The sequence below is a fragment of the Semicossyphus pulcher genome, unplaced genomic scaffold (genome assembly GCF_022749685.1).
Source record: "Semicossyphus pulcher isolate SPU_LCO1_2020_fin unplaced genomic scaffold, fSemPul1.0.p SCAF_14, whole genome shotgun sequence".
Classification (NCBI taxonomy): Eukaryota; Metazoa; Chordata; class Actinopteri; order Labriformes; family Labridae; genus Semicossyphus; species Semicossyphus pulcher.
Genome location: NW_027211648.1, coordinates 27,357,937 through 27,370,257, shown reverse-complemented (window position 1 = coordinate 27,370,257; position 12,321 = coordinate 27,357,937). Strand labels below are relative to the sequence as shown.

The following is a 12,321-nucleotide window of genomic DNA, read 5'->3' as shown; positions in this document are numbered from 1 at the left end:
CAAGGGGACTAACAGGCCTGCAGATTACCTAACACTTTCTGTCTGTCACCATGGCTCTGCAGGAGGCTGTGGTGAGCTGGTTGTCTGTTAAAATTTGGGGAATCGTCGAGCATTTAGGCATAATTAAAGTGTTGTTTTATCGGTGGAACATATCTGCAGAAAATTGACATATCTGCCGATGCTGATATGTCATTTTCAAGCCATAATCTGCAGATAACATGCCGATAATATTGTGCATCCCTAGTTTCTCTAAATCTATGCGCAACAGGTAAATCTATTATGTCTTACACTCTTCCATTGTAACTATAATGGAAGATAAATAGAAGGGAATGTTTGCCTTGACAATAAATCAATATTATTCTAACTTTAAAAATGTGTTCATTGTGCAGCAGGTCCTTGCGTAGTATAACTGGATTTTATGAACTCAGAGAATTAAACTAACAATATTTTTAGTCTTAACTGCTGTACAGATAGTGGAATTATACAATATATTGGCCAGTCAGGGCTGCAGCAAAAAACAGCCTAACGAGGTGTGTTGATTGGAAGACAGTAACCCTCATCAAGAAACAGAAACACTCCAACAGTCGCATCTTCTATTTATAGCTTTATGAGAGAGTTGTTTCTTTCCTCAAATCAGGATTTTATTGTTTTGCAGCATAGAAATGAAACAAATTCACTTACTGCCGTAAAGCTGAACATTCACACCGATACCCTCTTCCATTTGTCTGTCTTTTTAATACAGTAATAGTCTGTCATTCTCTATCATCATGCACATGGGATATGTGTATTATGCTGTAACTAATGGCTCCTTATTAATCTGTTGAGACAGAAGGTGCGTTTCGCTTCTAAATGCTTAACTGCCATGTAGAACAAATTGAGTAAAAGATTGTACTGCCATCTGGTGGATACATCACACATTGCAAACAGTATCCTCCCAACGGTATGAGACTTTTTTGCTCCTATATTTGGGTTTAATTAGTTTTAACATAAGAGCTCAAACACTTCTGCATTTTAAATCAACAGAGGCAGACATGTTATGTGTGCTTGAAAAACAGAAAACTGTAAGATGCCTTTTTTGACAGTATTCACGAGGACAAACATGATGCTGTATGGACAAATGAACAAATGTACTTAAGTGAGGAGGCCTTTAAGAACGCCAAGCGACTGTTTTACAGTTTTTCTAAGTTGTTTTGGCTCAAATCTCAAATGATACTTTCAGACGTCGAAACAATGTAGGAAAACAATCTGTTACTCGAGCTCAATGGGGAAAGCCTTTCTCTCTTTATTTTACAATTTGCAAATAATTGTCCACATTTTTAACAATTATTAATACTTTTAATTAAAATAGATAATATTCCTTCTCATTTGAATAGTTTTGCTCTCGAAAATATTTTAAAATGATTGAGTTGCATAAGTCTCAACATGCAGCAGCTCGTTCTCACACACGGGTCGTTCAGTTCCGTAAAAAAAGAACACGCCTTTATGAAATATAATTGTTGACAACGCGGAGAGCGCGTTTGCCTGCAGTTTGCATGTAAAATGAATTAATAAACAAGTTGTTAAAGTGTGTTTATAATTGCAGTGAAGCATTCAGGTGCTGCAGGAGTGTCCGACAATCTGAAGAGGCAATGACAGATCACAAACATCATCTCTAATCACACAGAAGTGCAATAACGAATCTGTGTGATCTTCTATAGTAAGAGTGGTTATTGTACTTCCTGGGGTGCAATTCCCCAGGTGGCGTTGCCTGGCAATTCTCGACTCTCCTCCCCCCATTTTCGGCCACAATTGGCGTTGCCGGCAGGATGCACTGTTAGAGGACAGAGACGTGACTTCCTTTTTTTTTTTTTTTTTTGGTACTATTCCTTTTCCCTTTCTTTGGTTATTGTTGTGTTGTGTTGGAGTTTGTGGTGGTGTGTGGAGGTAGCGGTGGAGACGGAGCGGCAGCATTTTTTTGGCTGTCTCGGGCGAGGGATGCTTCCCAGGCCAGTTCCAGCAGAGCTGACCCCGCTCCTATCACTTCAGGTGATAATCCTCCAGCTGCAGGGGCCAGCGCCACGGTCACTGAACGGCTGATTGTTATACCTAGAGACCGTAGATGTCCCATGTTTAATGGTAGGACAGGTATAGGTATAGTTGAGTGGAAAGAGGAGCTACAGGCATGTATGCGTGCCCGCCACCTGTCAGTTCGCCATCAGGCCTTCTTCCTCGTTGACCATCTGGAAGGGGAGGCCAAAGAGGAGATCAAGTATCGCCCCCGTGTGGAAAGAGAGGATCCAGCCAAGGTTTTGGCTATCTTGACTGAGCTTTATGGCTGCGTTCGGTCATATGTAACCCTACAGCAAACTTTCTTTTCCAGGAAGCAGCAGGAAGGGGAGACATTACTTGAGTTTTCCTTGGCTCTGATGGCCCTCATGGAGCGTGTCAAGCAGTCAGCACCTGATGACCTGCCTAACGCAGAACTTCTCCTTCACGATCAGTTCGTGGAGCACGTGCTTGATGGTGCCCTTCGCAGGGAATTGAAGCAGTTGGTTCGCCGCTGCCCTACTTCTTTTCTGCTTGATGTACGTGGAGAGGCTATTAGATGGGAGAGGGAGGGGTCCCCAAGGGCTGCTAGGGAACATAGCCACTCCCTTCCTTCGGCCCATGACTCAGAGTTGAGTGAGGTGAAGGGACTCTTGAAGAGTCAACAGGAACAGCTTGACCAGCTTGCCCAGACCATGGCTTCTTTGCAGGCCCGTCCTTTTCCCCCTCGGCCTCTTCGCAACGGGCCTATGATTTGCCGAAGGTGTCAACAGCCAGGCCATTATGCCAGCGAGTGTGACGGGGAGCGGGTTCCCCCTCGTCCCGTGCTGGCTCTGCCACTGGCCGATCTTCTAATGTGGCTGGGTTTTCCCGCTCCGCATTCCAGCCGGAAAACTGAAGCCCGCTGAGCCGGGGAGCCAAAGCTCAGATGGGGAGGTTGGAGGCTCACAACCAGATCTTATCGATCGAATAATGGCGCCCTGTCCACATATTGATGTTTTAATGGGTGGGGTCACTGTCCCATGCTTGTTGGACAGCAGGTCCATGGTGTCCACGATCCCTGAGATCTTCTTTGTAGAACATTTCGCGCCCTGGGGCCAAGAGCGCCTTCGGTCTTGTAATTGTGGTGGTGGTGGTGGTGTGAGTGGTTATTGTATTTCCCGGGGTGCAATTCCCCAGGTGGCGTTGCCTGGCAATTCTCGACTCTCCTCCCCCCATTTTCGGCCACACATTGAAATTAATTTAAATCATTTTTCCAGTACAAATTTAATGCTGAATTAATACTGTTCAAAGTACAGATGGACATTATTTAGTAAAACTGGTGTAAAATTAATATGAGATGGGCTGCACGGTGGGCATGATCTACTTTGGTCCGTCATGTTTCCTTTTTGATAGAAACGTAACATTTCTCGATCATGGTTTTGGAAACAAAAATTGTATAATGCTAAGATCAGTGTTTCTTGGTCACCATGGAGACGATGGAGCTAACAGTCAGAACGTCAGAACATGCAGGTGTAAACAAAGCAGCGCCTGTTTCTATATGTGGATAGATGAGTTGAGTGTAGAAAGATAAGAGGATAAATAACTATAATTTACAGATATGAGTCAAAACGCAGTAACAGCTGAATGTTGTTGTGAGTCTGAGTGAAACAGATAAAGTGTGTGTCTGTTATTGAACCTACAGCCAGAGCTGTGTGTTCATCACCATGTTGTTCTTGACATGTTGGTGTTTTCATACTGAAATGTGTTTGACAATTTAACAGTGGTGAAATGTACAATTACTAAGGACTTTAACAAAACTATAATTAAGAGATACTTGTACTTTGTGTATTTCCATTGGATGCTACTTTATACCCACTTAATTCTCCACTACATTTATGAGGCCATATTGTGCTTTCCTGACTCCACTACAGTTCTGCAACATTTTTTTAAGAACACTACTTAAGAATACATCACAGATGTTACTAATAAAATGTGTTGTATTTTATTGCTTAGATTTAATCTAGGTCACTCTCAGTGGACAGCAACTATCAGTTACAGCCTTACACCACATTATACTTCACAAATGAGATACAAATGTATTTGTAATACCAGAATGAATACAAAGTTCTTGTCCATAAAGGCATGATCTACTTTGGTCCGTCATGTTTCCTGTAATATGATGTCAAATCTGTGTTCATGTGAACTCTCCCAGCCGGAAACTAATGTTTCTGATTATTCCATCACTGTGTGGATGCAGGGATGTTGTCTGATAGTGTTTAGAGAGAGTTTCTTTGTGTTCAGGAAAACAATCTGTGTGGAGAGCATCACATTTGGTGTTTATAAGCTACTGTCTCTTTTTTTCAGTGATCATGTGATCTCCTGATTTAAGGTGGACTCACTTTTAGTCTGTAAACACGTCCCTCCATCTCCCTCTACTTCTGGCTCCTCCAGGAAGAGGAGCAGGGAAGACGGAGAGGAGGAGGAGGAGGAGGCTGCCGCTCGGAGGCCGAGGTGGTCAGACAGCGACTCTGACTGACTCCACCATGCTGTCTCTCTTCCGCTCTTCCACACCACAGGTTTCTCTCCAAAACATCTGGCAGGATGCTGCAGCGACCCTTTCTTCCACGACAACTGGCCTCTGCATCTGGCGGGACCAGTGATTCCAGGGACAGCCCTCGTGTCTGGCAGGGCTGAAGACCCCACAGGTAGCACCTTGCACCGGGGGGCTCTCTGTACCCTCTCCACATTTTGGCAGGGTGACTGGATCGACGTTTCTTTCACCCTGAGGGCCGGACTTTGCGTCTGGCGGGGTTTTACCCCGGGTACCCTTTGCGTCTGGCGGGGCTGTTGACCCCCCCCTGCATGTAGCCTTTGCGTCTGGCAGGCTGGAGAGGACAGAGGTAGCCCTGCTCGTGTCTTCTGATGGACTCAGTCTCCCTCGTCACAGCACTAGAGACTCCTGCTGATTGGTTTGGGGCCTGCACAGTCCGGGCCCCCTCCCAGTGATGCTCATCAGATGGCAGATGAAAAGGAGCAGGTGGGAGGAGCACACGGCTGTCTGCAGTCCTCCCCAAGGTAGACATCACCGTGAGCAGTGACTGGACCGCTGGCAGCACCCACCTGTGACTCAGAGCAACCCAACCCTAAATATGTATAACTGTAAGCCTTAATATATTTTAAATGGGTGACTTATTAAACAAACTGACATATCTTATCGGGGTAATATGATCCCAAGTGGTCACTTTGGGTTCAGAAATAAAGACAAAGTAAAGTCCAGGTCCAGGTGGAGGGTGGAGGAGGTGGTTGAGTGTGGAGCAGCAGGAGTGGAGGAGTCTCAGTGTGTCTGCAGAGACTGTGTAGAAGGACAGAGCAGCAGCAGAGCAGTCCACATACTGTGATGATACTCTGTCACACCCAGAGGAACACACGGGGATGATGATGGACTTTGTGTCTGACAGTGGAGCTGATCTCAGAGCAGTTTGGACTACAGCACCGAGAGTCATCTCCACTGGGTGTGATTCTGTTGTGGCAAAAAACGTTCCCCGAACCCTCTTGTCTGCCACTTAATGTCAATCTCCAATAGGTTATAAAACTCTTAAAAATATAGTCAAAGTCTTGAAAAAACTGGGACAAGCAAACACTAGAGACTGGCAGAATCTGATGCAAAAAGAGTTTATTCCCGTATAAATACAAACAAATAAACCCGAGTCCATCCGGATAAGACCGCCCACACATTAGCTGCTCGGTCTTATATACTCTAAACTCCTCCCTCGCTGGGCCCGGCACGTTTTTTCCCCATTGTCAGGTCTCTGCCTAATTAGTTAGTGTGTCGCAAGTGGCAGACTTGTGCCACCACCTGTTGGAGCCCCCTTCCCTCAACTCTGGCTCTCAGCCCTCAGCTTGTTAGGATTCTACTTTAGAGCTTTAGAGCATTGGATTATAAGAACTTACTTTAAAACATTTGACTATAAAACCTGAACTATAAAACATGTGACTGTAAAACTTGAAGGCATTGGACAATAGAAACGTTAACTACATTTTGACCATAAAAAACTTTACCTTTAAGACATTTGATTATAAAGTTTCTACTAAAACATTTGATTATAAAACTTTTGGATATATAACTTCAACTCTAAAATATTTGATTATAAAGTTTCACATTCTTTCAAACATTCCCTCCTGTGGGACTGAAAAGTCCCATAGCAACAACTTTAAGTGATCATTAAGACGATTAGTATCACTCATGACAAATGCATCATCCAGGCACATTTTTTTCAAACAATTCCTCTGTCAGTCACTGCTGGATGAAGCTCTCCTCTCCACTCTACCTCCCAGTAACATGGCCCAGTCAGAGCCTCCACACACACAAGCTGATGCTGCTGCTTCACCCTCTCTGGATCATCAGGACACAGCTGATCCTCTGATACACGAACATCCTCCTGATCGTTCACACTCTGACAGAGATCATTACTTCCACCTGATGAGAGAAGAAGACAGACAACAGAAGTCATATATCAGTGTTTACAGAGAGGCCCTCATCAGCTGTCAGTCAGCGAGGCAGCACATCCAGTTTAAAGACCAGCAGAGACTTCAGTCTGTTCATACCACAAGTCTGAACAGGACTTAAGTACACAGTGGAACTTAACTGCTGAGAGACCCTGAACGCATCATGACTGCAGAAACAGAGACACATTCACTGCTTACTGTAAACATGGATTCAAATCAGTTTCTCTGTGACATTTTTTCTGTCAGGGATAATGCCCGACGAGGTGTCCATTATCAGGAATCTGTGGACTCATGGAGGCCAGAGCCGCTAACACCTGAGGGTTTGACTGATACCTGGAACAATCATTACAATCTAATAAGGAACTAATAACACAAAAACATTATTCACTCCTCCAGTAAATAAAACAGGTCTTGGACACCACTCTGCAACAGGAGATATTTCTTGTCTGCTCAGCTATTAGCGAAAAAGCCAACAATATACTTGCTACATTAAAAGTCAATAACATGAATTCAGCTACCAATGTTAGACGTCTGTTGAATGCTATCCTAGCTTTTAAACAAAAGTCTATTCATGGTCTGGTGCTTTCTCTCGACGCAGAGAAAGCATTTGACCGAGTTGAATGGTCTTTCTTACTGTATACACTGGGTAAATTTGGTTTGGGGGAGAACTTTATAAAATGGGTCAAAATTATTTATACTAGACCACAGGCAGCAGTCTTGACTAATGGACTCAGGTCTGAATACTTCAATACTCACAGAGGGGTGATGCAGGGCTGCCCTTTATCGCCCCTCCTATTCGCTTTGGCCATAGAGCCACTTGCTGAGGCCATAAGGGTGACACCCACTATACGTAGTTTAGAGATTGGACAGCTGTGTCATAAAATAACCTTATACGCGGATGATGTTCTAATCCTTCTGACCGACCCTGAAACATCTGTACCAGGTCTTATTGATGTGATTGACAGATTCAGTTGTTTCTCTGGTTATAAGATCAACCTGTCTAAATCAGAGGCTATGCCCCTTGGTACTCTTTCAACAATACCAACTACTGTACCTTCCTTTCCTTTCAAATGGTCTCCCAATGGGTTTGTGTACTTAGGAATCTTCATCACCCCATCCTTTGATCAACTATATAAAGCCAACTTTGCACCCTTATTTTGTAGAATTAAGCAGGACCTAGAGCGATGGATGTCACTTCCTATTTCCTGGTTAGGACGCATTGCCCTGGTCAAAATGAATGTGTTGCCTAGGTTACTGTACCCTATCCAAATGATTCCTGTTTTGTTTTCTAAAAGGGTGTTGAAGGATATAAATGGGTGGCTCAGCTCTTTTATTTGGAACAAGCGTAGACCTAGGCTTAAGATGGCAGTATTACATCTACCAAGTTCGATGGGTGGCCTGGACTTACCTAATATTAAAATTTACCAACTTTGTGCCCATTTAAGATTTGTAAACGACTGGGTTAAGGGTAAAACTTCAATCTGGATGGATATTGAGACAGCATTATCACAGTGCAGACTAAGTGACCTATTATTATTTAATACTTTTAAAGAAATCAAAGCTTTTTGCGCAAATCCTGTAACAATCAACACTCTAAAAGCATGGCGGCTTGTCCGCCATCTTGAGGGAAGATCAAATATAACATCCATTTTCACCCCAATAATAAATAATCCTGCTTTTCCCCCAGGTTCTTCGGACCCTGGTTTTCGACAATGGTCTAACAAGAATATTAAATCCCTCAGTGACCTATTCTCAGATGATAAGCTTTTGTCATTTGAACAGCTTACTAACAATTACAAATTGTCCAAACAAGATTTCTTTCGCTTTTTGCAAATAAGGCATTATATCATTCATAGCACAACCCTTATTGATCCCTGAAATATCTGTTGTTGAGAAAATTCTGTTTCATCAACAATTGAAAGTGTCTCTGAGCTCATTTTACCATGTACTTAATGTTTTTTCTACTACTGATGCGCAGGGGGTCCGAGGTGTGTGGGAGAAGGAGTTGTCTGTGACCATAGATGAAGAAAAGTGGGATACCATTTGGTCTCTTGCAAAAAAGATTTCAATTTGCACTCGGACAAGAGCAATACAACTTACGATTTTACACAGATTACATATTTCCCCTCACCGCAGGAATTTCTTCAACCGCTCTCTCTCCCCTCTGTGTCTCAAGTGTAAAACTGATGTGGGAACTCTGACTCAATGTTTCTGGTCTTGTCATAAACTTCAAAGATATTGGGTTGAAATTATAAGTGAATTGGAGAGAATCTTTCATATTAATATAGAAATGGACCCCATGTCCCTGATTCTAGGTCTTCCAAGTGACTATTTGAAAACAGCAGTCAACAAAAGATTGTATAATATTCTAACGTTTGCAGCTAGGAAAAATATTCTTTTGCAGTGGGTCAGTGACAAGGTTCCTTCTGTCTGCGGTTGGCGCAAAATCATTTTTGAACTGATTCCTTTAGAATATCTTACCAACGTCATACATCACAGTGTAGATCAGTTCTACAGAGTATGGCGCCCATTTTTGGACTATATCGGTCCAGACCTTTCCTCCACCCTATTAAAAGGACTGCTGTGGACTTGAACGACATTCGTGTACTGTAAGACTGATTCACCACCTCTTGTATCATGCTATATGTTCATTTCTCATGTAAGAGCTGTCATGTATGTTTTGTGTTTGTTTTGTTTCGTGTCTAGTTTTGTAAACACTGTTTGTTTGTTGAATGGAAACAAAAACTGCAATAAAAACAATGAAAAAAAAGTCAATAACATTGTGTCGGATATAAGTTAAATATAATGAGACATAATAAGAAGACTATGTAGCTAACCAGCCGTGTCATTGTCCTGAAATCAACATCAGGATTTGTACGAACAAATGATCGGCCATGTTTACTGTCGGCCGCAGAATGAAGTAGAGAGTTGAATAGTGAGCGGGATGTCAGATGATGGCTGATGTGAACCACAGGATCAGTAAGTACAGAGGGGCTGTGTACTCCCTGCAGCTCGTGTTTTACAGGCGCCATCCTGTGGTGCTCAGAGGTACTGAAGGACTACACTCAGTGCTGTAAATAAAGGTTTCTCTTTTCTTTCCACTCTCTCTTTCTTCAGCTGCATCCCAGTCAGCAAAGTTCTCATATCCTCCCAATAAGGTCAAAGAGCTGTTGAAGTCCCTCATTGCTGTAGGTCGATGTTAGCTCGTTAACAAGGTGCATCAACTGTAAACAGAGGCTTTGACTTTGTACCTGTTGCCATGGTCAGTCATTGTAGAAACAGGCTGATACTACGTAGCCAGCGTATACGTATCCACAACTACTTAAAAGGTGTCCATTGTCAGGAAGTAATCAACACCCAGCAGCCAATCAGAATCAAGTATTCACCCAGAACATGGTATAACTACTTCAGTATAACTGCTTCAAATGTGAAATATCACATGAAGTGTAAAAATGGTGTCTGTCACAGAAACATTTGGACAAGCTGCTGTCACATGGACAGATATATAAACTATATATGATGTTAAAAGTCCTTCATGTTCATGCAAAGACTGAAGAGCAGAAACATCAGCTGTGATTTCTGGACTTCAGCAGAGGTTTTGTTCTGTACAAAGACCGTGGTTACTAAACGTAACCATGGTTCTGTGTAATAACAGACAGTGATTTGCAGGCTTCAGGCAGACTGATCTCAGAGCTGTGACAAAGATGAACTGATGAATTGTTTAGTGCTGAAATGAGAGAACGAACACTTTGAGATCAGATTTGATGGTACGACAGTTTGATGAACGAGGACCACTGTCTCTAAACATCTTGTGATGCTGTCAGCTGTAATCCAGCTTAATGTCCTGTACACATGAACACAACAACAACAGTTGTCTTCACATCAAATCAAACACGTGATCACAACAAGCTTCGTGCTGATCTGATTGGCTGTCTGTTTTCTCTCTGTGTTTCTGTCCAATCCTGAAGCCTGTCACTGTTCTCCTCTCACAGCTTCACTGAGGACAGCAGCCACTGGGAGGGTTGGAGGTTTAGCAGACAATACTGGATCTTTGCTGTGATAATAACTGTGTTTGGTACAATACTGCTGAAACCAACATGGACTGACCTCAGAGTCTCCAGTCTACAGTGTGGACTCTCCACAAGATCAGAGAGCAGCTTCACTCCTGAATCCTGCAGCTTGTTGTGTCTCAGCTCCAGCTCTCTCAGATGGGAGGGGTTGGACTTCAGAGCTGAGGCCAGAGAAGCACAGCTCATCTCTGACAAACTGCAGCCACTCAATCTGAATAAAGAATAAATGATGTGACTTTGGAGGAAAATGTTGGAAAAAGAAAATACTGAATATATTTGTTATTTTCTGCTCGTACAAACTGAAATAATTAATGAATGTTTCTATTACTGATTTATTTAAAAACATGATGTGGAATAAAAGATGAAATCAGGTGTTTCAGAGGTTCACAGTGAATTATACAGTGTAGGATTTTTCTTGTTCTATGAAGGTTTTAAATGTGTAACTCAACATTGCTCTGCTACAGTCAATGGACTAAAGCAGTGAAGAAGAAAATTGACTTCAGCATTAAGATACTCAGTGTGGATCAGTATAATATCAGCCTCATGTCTGCAGTTTAGTGTCAACACAACTTTCACATCATATTAATCTCAGCACAGAAGTAAAACATGGTTTCTGACCTCAGAGTCTCCAGTCTACAGTGTGGACTCTCCAGAAAACCACACAGCAGCTTCACTCCTGAATCCTGCAGCTCGTTGTAGCTCAGCTGCAGCTCTCTCAGATGGGAGGGGTTGGACTTCAGAGCTGAGGCCAGAGAAGCCCAGCTCATCTCTGACAAACTGCAGTCACTCAACCTGAATAAAGAATAAATGATGTGACGTTAGAATACAATGTTCCTGCATGAAATCCTTTAATGTTTAATAATGTGTTCAGAGCTGAAGAAGGTTAAGAAGGTCAAAGTTCAGAAAGTGGAAACTCCAAACACCTGAACACAACAGGATGCAGGTTAAAATGTGTGAAATACACAAAGTGAAAAAGAGCTCTCATTAATATTAATGACAACATGCTGCTACTTCAATAAAGACGCAGCGACTTCACCTCTTAAACTCTGCAAGTGTGACAAGTTCAAATATAACACACTCATAGTCTGATACAAGTTACAGTTTAGTGCTTCTTGGTCTGTGATGATGTTAAAATCTGTGATTAGGTTAAAAAGATCAAACATTTATGACGACTGATTCAAATAAAACACATATTTAAAACACTATTAAAATGGTTGTAATGCTAATTATGTGATACTTAGAAACATTTGATTCATTCTTTGTTGTTGAGTTTAAACTGCAATAGAGGTCTTCTGTAACGCTGAAAGTGGTCTTTTAATCCCTCACCAGGAGAAATCACAGCACTTTCCTCATCGAACTTCAGACGTGTCTGAGAAACATCACCCGATCACTGTGTGATTATTTCTCCTCATTTTTCAGGAGCGTAACACAAGAAGCACCAGTGGCTCCATCTATACAAACTCATGTTGTGCAGCCAAACACAACAAACAAGAAATACAATAAAAACCAGCAGAAAATAACTGAAGAGTCGACTCAAAATACTAAAGTTTCCAAGATGCCAAATATGTCCGAATGAATTTTGGTGAATGTGAACAAAGACATGGACAGTATTTCTTTTAGAAATAGTGGAGCCATAAACTCAAAGCATCTTCACTTTAAACTTTTCAGTCGTTACAAGAAACAAATATTTTAATCGAAATGTTGGAAAAAGAAAATACTGAATATGCAGCTCCAGAAA

At 42.2% G+C, this 12,321-nt stretch overlaps 1 long non-coding RNA gene across 1 annotated transcript; it reads right to left on the bottom strand.

Annotated features, from left to right (window-relative positions):
• Positions 1–5,663: 5,663 nt before the first annotated feature.
• On the bottom strand, positions 5,664–10,790 carry LOC138590937 (uncharacterized). Its single transcript, XR_011308069.1, has 2 exons — positions 10,621–10,790; positions 5,664–6,484 (listed from the first exon to the last, which is right to left on the bottom strand). It is a non-coding gene; the product is annotated as an uncharacterized lncRNA (long non-coding RNA).
• Positions 10,791–12,321: the final 1,531 nt, after the last annotated feature.